The sequence below is a fragment of the Salvelinus sp. IW2-2015 genome, linkage group LG4q.1:29 (assembly GCF_002910315.2).
Source record: "Salvelinus sp. IW2-2015 linkage group LG4q.1:29, ASM291031v2, whole genome shotgun sequence".
Classification (NCBI taxonomy): Eukaryota; Metazoa; Chordata; class Actinopteri; order Salmoniformes; family Salmonidae; genus Salvelinus; species Salvelinus sp. IW2-2015.
The window spans coordinates 78,448,928-78,463,239 of record NC_036842.1 but is presented as its reverse complement, the minus strand read 5'-3'; the positions used below and the strand labels follow the sequence as shown (position 1 = coordinate 78,463,239).

Genomic DNA, 14,312 nt, shown 5'->3' with positions numbered 1-14,312 from the left:
GCTTGCCTCGTAGCGAGCATAGAAGTAATTTAGCTCGTCTGGTAGGCTCGTATCACTGGGCAGCTCTCGGCTGTGCTTCCGTTTGTAGTCTGTAATAGTTTGCAGGACCTGCAACATCCGACGAGTGTTGGAGCAGGTGTAGTACGATTCAATCTTAGTCCTGTATTGACGCCTTGCCTGTTTGATGGTTAGTCAGAGGGCATAGCGGGATTTCTTATAAGCTTCCGTGTTAGTGTCCCGCTCCTTGAATGCGGCAGATCTACCCTTTAGCTCAGTGCGAATGTTGCCTTTAATCCATGGCTTCTGGTTGAGGTATGTACGTACAGTCACTGTGAGGATGACGTCCTCGATGCACTTATTGATGAAGCCAGTGACTGATGTGGTGTACTCCTCAATGCCATCGGAAGAATCCCGGAACATATTCCAGTCTGTGCTAGCAAAACAATCTTGTAGTTTAGCATCTGCTTCATGTGATCACTTTTTTATAGACCAAGTCAATGGTGCCTCCTGCTTTAATTTTTTGCTTGTAAGCAGGAATCAGGAGGATATAATTATGTCACTACAGAGTCCCTTGCCACCAAGTGTTTGAATTATTCCACCATATGCATAGTTTAACACCTTTCATTGAATTATAGTTAGATGTACTCCAAATAGTCTTACACCTGAGAATGTGTTTTTCCTTGATGATGATTTGGCTATGTAAGCCTGGGTTTAGACAACTTTCTTTTGGTGTTGGGCCAAATATGTAAATAGGGTTGCATTTTTTTTTCAAGCAAGTCATGCTGTTTTTTACATTGTACTGGTAGACTGGTCCTCTTGTTTTGCACATATGTTCACTTGTTGGGACAACCTGGTCTCAGAGCATTTTATATTATTCCGTATGTAAATCCGTACACACCATTTAGTATGATATGTAACAGTACTAAACATAACCTAAGACAAATGGTTACTTAAGGCAAAAACATAATTAGCGTGGATGGTTTGGTGACTCAAACGTCTAGTAACCCAAAGATTGCCAGTTCTAATCTCATCACGGAAAATTTTAGCAACTTTTCAACGACTTATTACTTTTTAGCTACTTTGCAAATACTTAGCTTTTTAGCTAACCCTTCCCTTAACCTTAACCCTTAACCCTTCACCTAACTCTAACCTTAACCCATTAGCTAACCTTTCCCCTAACCTTAACCATTTAGCCTAACTCCTAAACTTAACCCTAATCCGTAACCCTAACCCCTAGCCCAGCTAACGTTAGCAAGCTAGCTTACATTAGCCACCTAGCTAGAATTCGTATCGTCGAGTATCATACATTTCGCAAATTCGTAACATATTGTACGTTTTTGCATATTCGTAAAATATAATTTGATTTGTATTTCGTAACATATCATACGAAATGGGTAATGGACACCCACAAATTAATACAATCTCAGATTTACGTACAGAATAATGCAAAATGCTCTGAGACCAGGCTGGATAGGAAGGGAACTGTCTAGTGGAGAAATAATTACATTATAATATAACCACTATATGAAAATATATTGATCCTAAAAATAATATACATTATAGGATTTTTATAAATGTATAGCAGGTTTAGAAAAGTAAACCAAATTTAAAAAAAATTCTGCTGTGGTGGACCGTTTTTCTGTGAAAAATTATGAAATGACATAACATCCTCAGCAGGTTACAGCCAATGATGTATATAAACCAAATGTGTAGGCAGGTAGCCTAGTGGTTGGAGCGCTGGGCCAGTAACCAAAAGGTTGCTAGATCGAATCACTGAGCTGACAAGGTAAAATGACAGTTAACCCACTGTTCCTAGGCTGTCATTGTAAATAAGAATGTGTTCTTAACTGACTTACCTGGTTAAATTAAAAATATATATAACAAATATTGGCTACAGAAGAAGACTACAATAGAAAACTTGTCACTTGGAGAAGGACCTCTCCAAGGGACTACTTTGGCCTTTTTGTAATGAAGAGAGAATTACAACTAAAATATAGAATTATTGATAAATGTATCTGTCTAGGCACCTGGCTTAATTGATACTCTATAAACAAGTCCATGTAATGGCTTTGTGCTATACATTTAATCCATTTACAATCATGTATATTTTCATTTATCAATGATGTCAGGCATGAGTTTCTCACCGACGGAGGACGAAAACATGGCGTCCTCCTTACGCCTGGGTCGCTATTTGGCCTAACCTTTGCAAAGCTTAACAAAGTTTGCTGGACTTCACATTTGTTTCAGAACAATGTCCGGAACTTCTTTCAATCTCCATATTTATTTGGTAAGCGTTGACACTTCATTTATTTTGCTAGTTGCAGATGACAGCTCAGCACTGCTAGCCAACATTAGCAACAGTAGCTTAACCTTTTCTTTTTACTTCATGACCCCCAGTTCTTAAAAATACGTTTCAGTCGGAGGTCACTGCATCTATGAGATTATTTTTTGAAGTAACTAATATGGGTTTTATGTTTCATTGGATTTCCTGAACATTATCAGACACGCTATCGGTTTCCTCCCCCATCTTAGACATACTGTACATTGCAGCTGAGCTGTCATGGTTGCGCTTATGTTAGTCATAACAAACAAGTCGTTTTTTATTAGTTTTGCTAGCTACAAGTATCCAGCTATATTTAGTGTTTGGGGGTATAGCTAGATACCAACGCTTAAAGTTAGACTAAATAGTTTATCTTACTTAGCTAGGTGTTGGAGGTCAAAATGATTTGACCAACCTGAAAATCAAGTTGTTTTTTCTGTATGCCACTACGGTCAATCCAGGCAACATTAGCTCACTCCGTTTCTTGAAATTGACATGTTAGTGATACATTGACTTAAGGTTGATCTGGTCTCTCTATTCAAACCACTCATTCCACCTAGATCTTGTTAGATCAGAGGAGTCATGAGGCCAGCTTTTCAGAATGTTTAGCCCCCTTCCTCCTAATCCAGATAAAAAGTATCCTGTGTTGTGTTAAATTCTGCTTTTGGAGAAAAAAAAGAAACAGAACTGAACAAAATATGTTAATTATGCTCCAATGTCAATTGGGAGACATGTTAAGTGCACAGGAACCACATTTAATGGGGGAACATCCTTTTAAAAATGAAATCGGGACCTTGGTGATGCAGTACAGGAACGTTTGGATTGCTGTCGTCATTGCTCACACAGAAAGTTCCCCCTGCCCCAATGATTTGGCTATTCACAGAAGAATCCAGCAGAGGGCAGCATCATACCATACCGGAGACTTAGTCAAGGAAATCAAGTCTGTTTTGAATAAAATGGAAAGATCTCAATTGCATACTCCTTGCGTCCTCTCTCCTCATCTCCTTCTCAAAACCCATTGGATGAGATGTCAGCGGGGCGGGACCTCTGGTTTTCTCATTCAATGGGTTTTGAGAAGGAGATGAGGAGAGAGGACACGAGAAGTATGCATTTGAGATCTTCCTTAGGTCTTTCTCATTTGGTCTTTCCTGGAATCCTTGTGTCCTCGACAAACCAGAAGGTTAGCTTTCTGGCCTAGCACTTTTCATCTTTCTTTGAGTCCTTGTGTCTTCGCACTTCCTTTTCAAATCGCATTGGATGAGAAGATCCATGTTATCCAACGCACTTTGAGAAAGAGGAAGCGAGGAATCAAGGAAAGTTGTTGAGAAAGACACACTGGTCCTGGATGATTTGACATGCTAAGATGGATTCATTGTAGTCGTACTTGGGAGTCAAAAATGGTCAAACTGTCCAAACAGATGGTTTGTTTCCTGGGGCAAAAAGGTCACCGATACGGTGCCATCTGTTTTCAAATCTCCATGTTATGAATAGTTCAGTGCTGTATGTCTATGTTAGGGCATATTTCATGGCATTTTGAATGAAAATAAAATAGACCTGAATTCACATAGCCCACTGGATGGCCTACAGGTGTGGAGGCCTACTGGTTCCTAGGCTCAGCATGACTCAGTTTTCTCAATTCATTAAAAGTGAGCAGACTCAGGTTGGTGGTCAGAGCTGTGTGACCCAGAGCATCCTGGGATGTAATGGTGAGCATGATGGGGTCTTTGGCTTCAGCCGTGCATGTTGCCCTGAAAATGCCTAATGTAAAAAAATGATTGCACAAAAATCCTTAGCTATATCAAATGTATTTATAAAGCCCTTCTTACATCAGCTGATATCTCAGAGTGCTGTACAGAAACCAAGCCTAAAACCCCAAACAGCAAGCAATGCAGGTGTAGAAGCACGGTGGCTAGGAAAAACTCCCTAGAAATGCCAAAACCTAGGAAGAAACCTAGAGAGGAACCAGGCTATGAGGGGTGGCCAGTCCTCTTCTGGCTGTGCCGGGTGGAGATCATAACAGAACATGGCCAAAATGTTCAAATGTTCATAAATGACCAGCATGGTCAAATAATAATAATCACAGTAGTTGTCGAGGGTGCCAGCAAGTCAGCACCTCAGGAGTAAATGTCAGTTGGCTTTTCATAGCCGATCATTAAGAGTATCTCTACCGCTCCTGCGGTCTCTAGAGAGTTGAAAACAGCAGGTCTGGGACACGTACACGTCCGGTGAACAGGTCAGGGTTCCTTAGCCGCAGGCAGAACAGTTGAAACTGGAGCAGCAGCACGGCCAGGTGGACGGGGACAGCAAGGAGTCATCATGCCAGGTAGTCCTGAGGCATGGTTCTAGGGCTCAGCTCCTCCGAGAGAGAGAAAGACAGAGAGAAAGAGAGAATTAGAGAGAGCATACTTAAATTCACACAGGACACCGAATAAGACAGGAAGTACTCCAGATATAACAAACTGACCCTAGCCCCCCGACACATAAACTACTGCAGCATAAATACTGGAGGCTGAGACAGGAGGGGTCAGGAGACACTGTGGCCCCATCCGATTATACCCCCAGACAGGGCCAAACAGGAAGGATATAACCCCACCCACTTGCCAAAGCACAGCCCCCACACCACTAGAGGGATATCTTCAACCACCAACTTACCATCCTGAGACAAGGCCGAGTATAGCCCACAAAGATCTCCGCCACGGCAAGGGGGGGCGCCAACCCAGACAGGAAGATCACGTCAGTGACTCAACCCACTCAAGTGACGCACCCCTCCTAGGGACGGCATGAAATTACTCCTTATGTCATTGAAACTATAAACTAGGGTCGGAAAATGTGGAGAGGATTACCAAAAATGTGCTTGGTAAAATGCTGAAATGGTATAACGGCAGATTTCCTCCTCTTCGTCTGATGAAAATCAACGTAAACACTACAAACTACAAAAACAACAAATGTGAAAAACCGAAACAGTCCTATCTGGTGCATAGACACAAAGACAGAAGACAACCACCCACAAACCCCAACACAAAACAGGCTACCTAAATATGGTTCCCAATCAGAGACAATGACTAACACCTGCCTCTGATTGAGAACCATATCAGGCCAAACATAGAAACGTGAAAACTAGACACACAACATAGAATGCCCACTCAGCTCACGTCCTGACCAACACTAAAACAAAGAAAACACAAAAGAACTATGGTCAGAACGTGACAAATGGGGATAATCTCACCTCTGATTGAATGCCTGATCAAAATTACCCCCAAAAAGAATATAACATAGGCTTAGCCAAATTTTATTTTTGTATTTTTTATTTCACCTTTATTTTACCAGGTAGGCCAGTTGAGAACAAGTAGGCCAGTTTGAGTCCTTGTGTGCGAAGACACAAGGACTCAAAGAAAGATGAAAAGTGCTAGGCCAGAAAGCTAACCTTCTGGTTTGTCGAGGACACAGAGCAAAAGAGCAGAAAAACAAAAACAAATATGGGGATGAGGTAGGTAGTTGGTTGGATGGTCTATTTATAGATGGGCTGTGTACAGCTGCAGCGATCGGTAAGCTGCTCTGACAGCTGATGCTTAAAGTTAGTGAGGGAGACACAAGTCTCCAACTTCAGTGATTTTTGCAATTCGATCCAGTCATTGGCAGCAGAGAACTGGAAGGAAAGGCGGCCAAAATAGGTGTTGGCTTTGGGGATGACCAGTGAAATATACCTGCTGGAGCGCGTGCTACGAGTGGGTTTTGCTATGGTGACCAGTGAGCTGAGATAAGGAGGAACTATACCTAGCAAAGTCTTATAGATTACCTGGAGCCAGTGGGTTTGGCAACGAATATGTAGCAAGACAAAACGGGTGGCACTGTGATAGACTGCTTCCAATTTGCTGCATAAAGTGTTGGTGGCTAATTTGTAAATGACATTGCCGAAGTCAAGAATCGGTAGGATAATCAGTTTTACTAGGGTAAGTTTGGCAGGATGAGTGAAGGAGGCTTTGTTGAGAAATAGGAAGCCGATTCTAGATTTAACTTTGGATTGGAGATGCTTAATGTGAGTCTGGAAGGAGAGTTTACAGTCTAGCCAGACACCTAGGTATTTATAGTTGTCCACATATTCTAAGTCAGAACCGACCAGAGTAGTGATGCTAGTCAGGCGGGCGGATGCGGACAGCGATCGGTTGAAGAGCATGTATTTAGTTTTACTAGCATTTAAGATCAGTTGGAGGCCACGGAAAGAGTGTTGTATGGCATTGAAGCTCGTTTGGAGGTTAGTTAAGACAGTGTCCAAAGAAGGGCCAGATGTATACCGAATGGTGTCGTCTGCGTAGAGGTGGATCAAAGAATCACCCGCAGCATGAGCGACATCATTGATATATACAGAGAAAAGAGTCAGACCGAGAATTGAACCCTGTGGCACCCCCATAGATACTTCCAGAGGTCCAGACAACAGGCCCTCCGATTTGACACACTGAACTCTATCTGAGAAGTAGTTAGTGAACCAGGCGAGGCAGTCATTAGAGAAACCAAGGCTGTTGAGTCTGCCGATAAGAATACGGTGATTGACAGAGTCGAAAGCCTTGTGGGGGGGGGGGGGCTTGGGCCAGTTGCTGCGTGGGGTGCAGAGCTGTTGGCCGGGGTTGGGGTAGCCAGATGGAAAGCATGGCCAGCCGTAGAGAAATGCTTATTGAATTTCTCGATTATCGTGGATTCATCAGTGGTGACAGTGTTTCCTAGTCTCAGTGCAATGGGCAGCTGGGAGGAGGTACTCGTATTCTCCATGGACTTTACAGTGTCCCAAAACGTTTTGGAATTAGTGCTGCAGGATGCAATTTTCTGTTTGAAAAAGCTGAATGTTGAAATTAAAACATGAAAACAGAAAACAAAATGAAAATAGAAACCAGACAAATTCTAATTAAGTGGTGACCTTTCTGCTGTTTGTCTTTACAATCAATGACCAACAATCTGTGGATTGTAGCAGGCTATCTCGTAGCAGGCTCTCTCGTAGCAGGCTCTCTCGTTCTAGTTCGCTCACACTAACCCCCCCCCCCCCATCAACATTGACAACACAGATGCACAGCACACACTCAATTGCACATTGGGTTCCACTGCCTGTTCGGATTCAGAGAGCCAGGCTTATGAATGGGGAGTTTCAGCGGGCATGCTTCCAGGGCATTGCTGTGCAGTGATGTGCTCATCCAGACCTCAGTTCCTTACACATTAAGTAGACCGTCGTACTTTAACGGCAAAATAAACACATGGACAACCACACGAGCGACAGAACATACGATACAAGGTTCCCTCTTTTCTCCCACAGCTTTGGCCCACCTTCTTGTATCATTTGGGTCTTGCAGGACATTTCAAATAGACTAGTGCTATCTTCAGGTCTGTTTTCCACCATTGTCATCCTCAGTGAGCATAACATTGTAATACTTAAAACTGTAAGCTCCTAGGATTACAGGGGCAAGGACGTGACTTAGATTGGAATTATTTTTCTTCATGCATTTCTCCTCTAACATTTTGTTCCTATTCTTTCTCCATAGACCATCAGAATATACTGAGTGTACAAAACATTAAGAACAGCCTGGAATTGAACCAGGGTCTGTAGTGACACCTCTGGCACTGAGATACAGTGCCTTAGACCGCTGCATCACTCAGGAGCTCCATGAATCATATTGTTCTGAAATAATTTCTGTAGTTAGAAACAGACAATATTAGCATTGAAATGTTATTTGATCTCTGAGAATTAGTCACCTGACTAGTTGATGAATGCTGGGTTCCACATAAAAAGGGCAACAAATAAGTTATTATGGCTGCTGGATCATTTAGCTCTGATAATGGAGGAGAGGAGGGAATGTTTTCCAGGCGTAGCAGTACCACACTGATTTGCCATCAACATCCTCTCTCTTGTTAGGATGTAATAGGAGGCTTTTCCCATCGATCTGACAGCGAAGGAAAAACTTTCATCCCACTGTTCTGAGGGACAAACATGTGGTTGATAAGAGGCAAGTAATCTGTCCGTCTTTGGCAAAACCATTAATATTCAGTCCAATAAAATGGTCAAAAGCCACCTACAGACCCCACGCCAATCACACCCACTGTACAGTATCAGTTCTCTATGTCTGACAAGTAGTAGGGAGATGCATCTTCATCATATGTAATGTATTCCTTGTGAATCTGATGATGTTAAATTAGCCATTTAATAAGTCAATTTCATAATATACCACTAGCTCACTAGATGCCACTGTTCCTGCAACAACATTTTTGTCATTTAACAGACACTCTTATCCAGCGCGATTTACAGGGGAAATTAGGATTAAGTGTCTTACTGACGTGCACATCAGCTCTGGGATTTGAACCATTAACCTTTTGGTTAGGGGCCCACTGCTCTTAACCACTAGCCTACCACCTGTTATACAGTTCACTGGTCTTTTCTGTTTTACCATTGAACACTATTAGAGACCATAACATTTGAAACCATTAGAACTGCTGTAGCCTAATGGTTTGGTTGTTCACCAGGAATGGTCTAACTAATCCAGACCTTTTTTGAAGGGAATAAACCACACACAGATGGTCTGTTTCCTGGACACAGATTATAAGCCTAAGAGAATGATGAACGACATTGCTTTCATGGAGGACTGGCTTGATTGTGAAGATGACCACATTATTTATTTTCATCATGACCAAAAGCTATTGGTTTCCTGTTGTGATCTTTTTAATAAGCTCAGGAGACCAGCAAAATGGATAAAAGGTTGTAGCGGTAGCAGGAACAGCAGCATCTAGTGGGTAAAACCTGGGACTTTCACACTAATTTATGGTAAATATTGTAAGCAACTTCAATTTACAACATTAACAATGTCTACACTGTATTTCTGATCAATTTGATATTTTAATGGACAAAATATTAGCTTTCTTTCATAAACAAGGACATTTCTAAGTGACCCCCAAAAGTCGTTTATTTTTGGTATCTGCACTTTACTACTTTTATTTTTGACCACTTTTACTTCACTACATTCCTCCAGAAATAATGTACTTTTTGCTCCATACATTTTCCCTGACACCCAAAAGTACTTGTTACATTTTGAATGCTTAGCAGGACAGGAAAATGGTCCAATTCACACACTTATCAAGATAATATACTGGTCATCCCTACAGCCTCTGATCTGGCAGACTCACTAAACACAAATACATTACTTGTAAATTATGTCTGAGTTTTGGAGTATGCACCTGGCTGTCCATAAATGGTGCCATCTGGTTTGCTTAATATAAATTATTTGAAATTATTTATACTTTTACTTTTGATCCTTAAGTACATTTTATCAATTACATTTATTTTGATACTTAAGTATATATAAAATCAAATACTTTTAGACTTTTACTCAAGTAGTATTTTACTGGGTGACTTTCACTTTTACTTGAGTTATTTTCCATTAACGTGTCTTTTACTTTTACGTAAGTATGACAATTGGGTACTTTTTCCACCACTGGGCGAGAGTGATGGTTCCAGAGTGTTAATCATTGACCCAGTGACATCACGTCATTCTACACAGCAGTCAGACCCCAGGCAGGCAGAGGAAGGAAGGCAGCTGATGGCTGCTGCCAGCTAATTGGCACAGTGAAACATGGCCGTTGTCTATTCGTCAGGTAGCAACGCTGTTCCCCCTCGCTGCCATAGACACACAGCCATTCATTAGAGACAGGCAGCCCATACCCCACTCCTATTGGTCGCTTTACATTGGTGTAGCCTCTGTGTTGCCATGTGGCTGCTCTAACACTGGAAGAGAATGCATCTCGTGGTATAGAGAGATAATTTATCAGCTTTTTATAAAGACTTATGGGTATATGTTTCTAGAGAATGTAGGTGTAACCGATGTGAAATGGCTAGCTAGTTAGGGGGGTGCGCGCCAATAGCGTTTCAATCGGTAACGTCACTCGCTCTGAGACCTTGAAGTAGCTGTTCCCCTTGCTCTGTGGAGCGATGGGTAACGATGCTTCGAGGGTGGCTGTTGTTGATGTGTGCAGAGGGTCCCTGGTTCGGGGCGAGGAGAGGGACGGAAGCTATACTGTTATATAGGTTACACCATCGCTCTCTATATATAGTGGTGTAATATTAATGCCGACATTTGGGTTTGTCAGAGGTGGTATAAAAATAATCAGATGTAGGCTTTTGGAAATAAAATATGTTCCCAGATGGAACGACCTTGTAGAGCACAGCAATTGTTTTTTCATTGCCGTGTGACGTGAGTGTAGGAGCATGTTTATTTCAAGTGGAGTAGAAACCCTTTTCTGCAGCCCTGTGATTTACGGCTGCAACTCTAACCAAGGCCACCTGTCAGTAGCAATGAGGACTTAGTTAGAAACCTAAACAGAAACCCTATCCCATCCTCTTGTATTGTAAGTGTCCAGTTTGTGTCACCATTTAGCCTAAGTCTATTGCTATTCCAGTCGGGGAGAGGTTAAAGGGGTTGACTGTTTAAACTTTAATATTGTACATCACCGGCTAACTTCTAGGGTCACCTGGTGTTCAAACCACACACACAAATCCAATTTCGTTCTCCCGGCTCTCTTTAGCTTCTGAGGTCAATACTCACTCCCACCCCCGCCCACTGCTTCTCTCCTTTCCTCTTCCCTTCACTTCCTCTCTCCCATCCTCCCACTAACCTCTCTCCCTCACTCCCACCATTTTCCCTTTCTCTCTTCCTAAATGTTGAGGTGATCTTTTACTAAGCAGGCTATTTGAGCTGAAGTTGGTGTTTCCCTGTATGGATGTGTACCTTCTCTCTCCCTGTGTTATTGTCCTGCTCTGAGGTGACCTTTTATACTCTAGGATCGCCTGTTGAAAATAGAGACTGACTCAATATGCCTCATACCCCATAGGCCACAACCTCATCTGCCTTCTCTGACCTTTCTTCACTTAACTTTTTTAAATGGCAATTCCAATCTGAGACTCAGATTTTCCACTTTAGAATGTATGCCAAACAAAAGCCAATGCTTGATAAGTTAAATAAACCATACAACTATATGCACAAAGGTGACTTTTTACAATTTACACAGATAATTCTACAAAAATGTTTTTTACTTGAACAACAGTGCAGATGCCAAGTTCTGTAACATAATTACAGTTTGTGCTGTTTTTTCATGTCGTTGCAATGTAATTATTATTTAAAAAATGTACCTTTATTTAACTAAGTAAGTCAGATAAGAACAAATTCTTATTTACAATGATGGCCAATTGTGTGCCGCCCGGTTGTGATTCAGCTGGCTTCAAAACAGTTGTGATGCGTCTAGCACTGAGATTCAGTGCCGTAGACCACTGCGCCACTCTGGAGCCCTCTTTGGTTTTAGTTTGACATACATTTTAAAATGAAAAATCGGAGTCTCTGCTTCATTCTGTTACCATGGAATTGCCCAAAAGATATTGAATCATCCCGTTCAGGTTGTGGATTTGATTCACCAGCCCTGTAGGAGACATGAGGTGATATTGGGGAAATCATCCACCAGAACCCATCTTCCCTTCTTCTCTTCCTGTACGACCAGTACTGCTGCTGTCCCCCACTCTTTCTCCTGTGTGTCTGTAGGTGTGATGTGCATAATATGGTTGTGGTGGAGGGAAGCAGAGTTTCATAATTGCAGTCTTCTTTCATTGCTAAGCAGTTGTTAATGCCTTCCAGAGATGTAGCCTGCTATCAAACATTCCAGCGATCTCGCCTGGTCTTTCCCATTAAATATTGAGCGTGCTGTTCTTTTGATATTTTCCCGAAAAATCTGGGTTTTTTAACACCACAGAGTCCGACTAGTTGCTATGGTGCACATTCTGCAGTATGATAGAAACAGACTTATTTAGCATATAGCATAAAGGCATGTGCATTATGATTAACGAGACGTGGTGTGATCATAACAACATACAGGAACTCAAGTCCATCTGTTCACCTGACTTAGAATTCCTCACAATCAAATGTCGACCGCATTATCTACCAAGGGAATTCTCTTTCGATTATAATCACAGCCGTATATATTCCCCCCCAAGCAGACACATCGATGGCCCTGAACGAACTTTATTTGACTCTATGTAAACTGGAAACCATATATCCTGAGGCTGCATTCATTGTAGCTGGGGATAAAAGCTGACCACGACTCCATTTTGTTGCTTCCAGCCTACAGACAGAAACTAAAACAAGAAGCTCCCGCGCTCAGGTCTGTTCAACGCTGGTCCGACCAATCTGATTCCACGCTTCAAGACTGCTTCGATCACGTGGGATTGGGATATGTTCCGCATTGCGCTCAACAACAACATTAACGAATACGCTGATTCGGTGAGCAAGTTCATTAGGAAGTGCATCGGCGATGTCGTACCACCGCAACTATTAAAACATTCCCAAACCAGAAACCGTGGATTGAGGCAGGCAATTCGCGCGAAACTGAAAGCATGAACCACTGCTTTTAACCAGGGCAAGGTGACCGGAAAACATGACTGAATTCAAACAGTGTAGCTATTCCCTCCGCAAGGCAATCAAACAAGCTAAGCGTCAGTATAGAGACAAAGTAGAGTTGCAATGTGCAGGGTCTACAGTCAATCACGGACATACAAAAGAAAACAAGCCCCGTCGCAGACCAGGATGTCTTGCTCCCAGACAGACTAAATAACTTTTTTGCTCGCTTTGAGGACAATACAGTGCCACTGACACAGCCCGCTACCAAAACCTGCGGACTCTCCTTCACTGCAGTCAACGTGAGTAAAACATTAAACGTGTTAACCCTCGCAACGCTGTAGGCCCAGACGGCACCCGGCCGCGTCCTCAGAGCTTGCGCAGACCAGCTGGCTGGTGTGTTACGGACATATTCAATCAATCCTTATCCCAGTCTGCTGTTCCCACATGCTTCAAGAGGGCCCATTGTTCCTGTTCCCAAGAAAGCTAAGGAACTGAGCTAAACGACTACCGCCCGTAGCACTCACTTCCGTCATCATGAAGTGCTTTGAGAAACTAGTCAAGGACCATCATCCTCCACCCTACCTGACACCCTAGACCCACTCCAATTTGCTTACCGCCCCAATAGGTCCACAGACGATGCAATTGCAACCACACTGCACACTGCCCTAACCCATCTGGACAAGAGGAATACCTATGTGAGAATGCTGTTCATCGACTACAGCTCAGCATTTAACCATATAGTACCCTCCAAACTCGTCATCAAGCTCGAGACCCTGGGTCTCGACCCCGCCCTGTGCAACTGGGACTGGACTTCCTGACGGGCCCCCCCAGGTGGTGAGGGTAGGTAACAACATCTCCATCCCGCTGATCCTCAACACTGGGGCCCCACAAGGGTGCGTTCTGAGCCCTCTCCTGTACTCCCTGTTCACCCAAGACTGCGTGGCCATGCACACCTCCAACTCAATCATCAAGTTGCGGACGACACTACAGTGGTAGGCTTGATTACCAACAACGACGAGACGGCCTACAGGGAGGAGGTGAGGGCCCTTGGAGTGTGGTGTCAGGAAATAACCTCACACTCAACGTCACAAAAACAAATGAGATGATTGTGGACTTCAGGAAACAGCAGAGGGAGCACCCCACTATCCCATCGATGGGACAGTAGTGGAGAGGGGTAGAGTACGTTTTAAGTTCCTCGGCGTACACATCACGGACAAACTGAATTGGTCCACCCACACAGACAGCGTTGTGAAGAAGGCGCAGCCGCCTCTTCAACCTCAGGAGGCTGAATAAATTCGGCTTGTCACCAAAAGCACTCACAAACTTCTACAGATGCACAATGAGAGCATCCTGTCGGGCTGTATCACCGCCTGGTACGGCAACTGCTCCGCCCACAACCGTAAGGCTCTCCAGAGGGTAGTGAGGTCTGCACAACGCATCACCGGGGCAAAACTACCTGCCCTCCAGGACACCTACACCACCCGATGTCACAGAAGCCATAAAGATCATCAAGGACAACAACCACCCGAGCCACTGCTGTTGCACCCGCTTCATCCAGAAAGGCGTCAGTGACGAGGTGG

The 14,312-nt window shown here is 43.2% G+C and overlaps 1 long non-coding RNA gene across 1 annotated transcript in view; it reads right to left on the bottom strand.

Moving 5' to 3' along the window:
• The window catches only part of LOC139027588 (uncharacterized), a 212,774-nt gene extending 203,352 nt beyond the window's left edge, over positions 1-9,422 (bottom strand). The window contains exon 1 of the long non-coding RNA XR_011479711.1: positions 9,374-9,422. This is a non-coding gene — a long non-coding RNA (uncharacterized lncRNA). The remainder of the gene's footprint in view (positions 1-9,373) is intronic.
• Between the last annotated feature and the right edge of the window lie 4,890 nt (positions 9,423-14,312).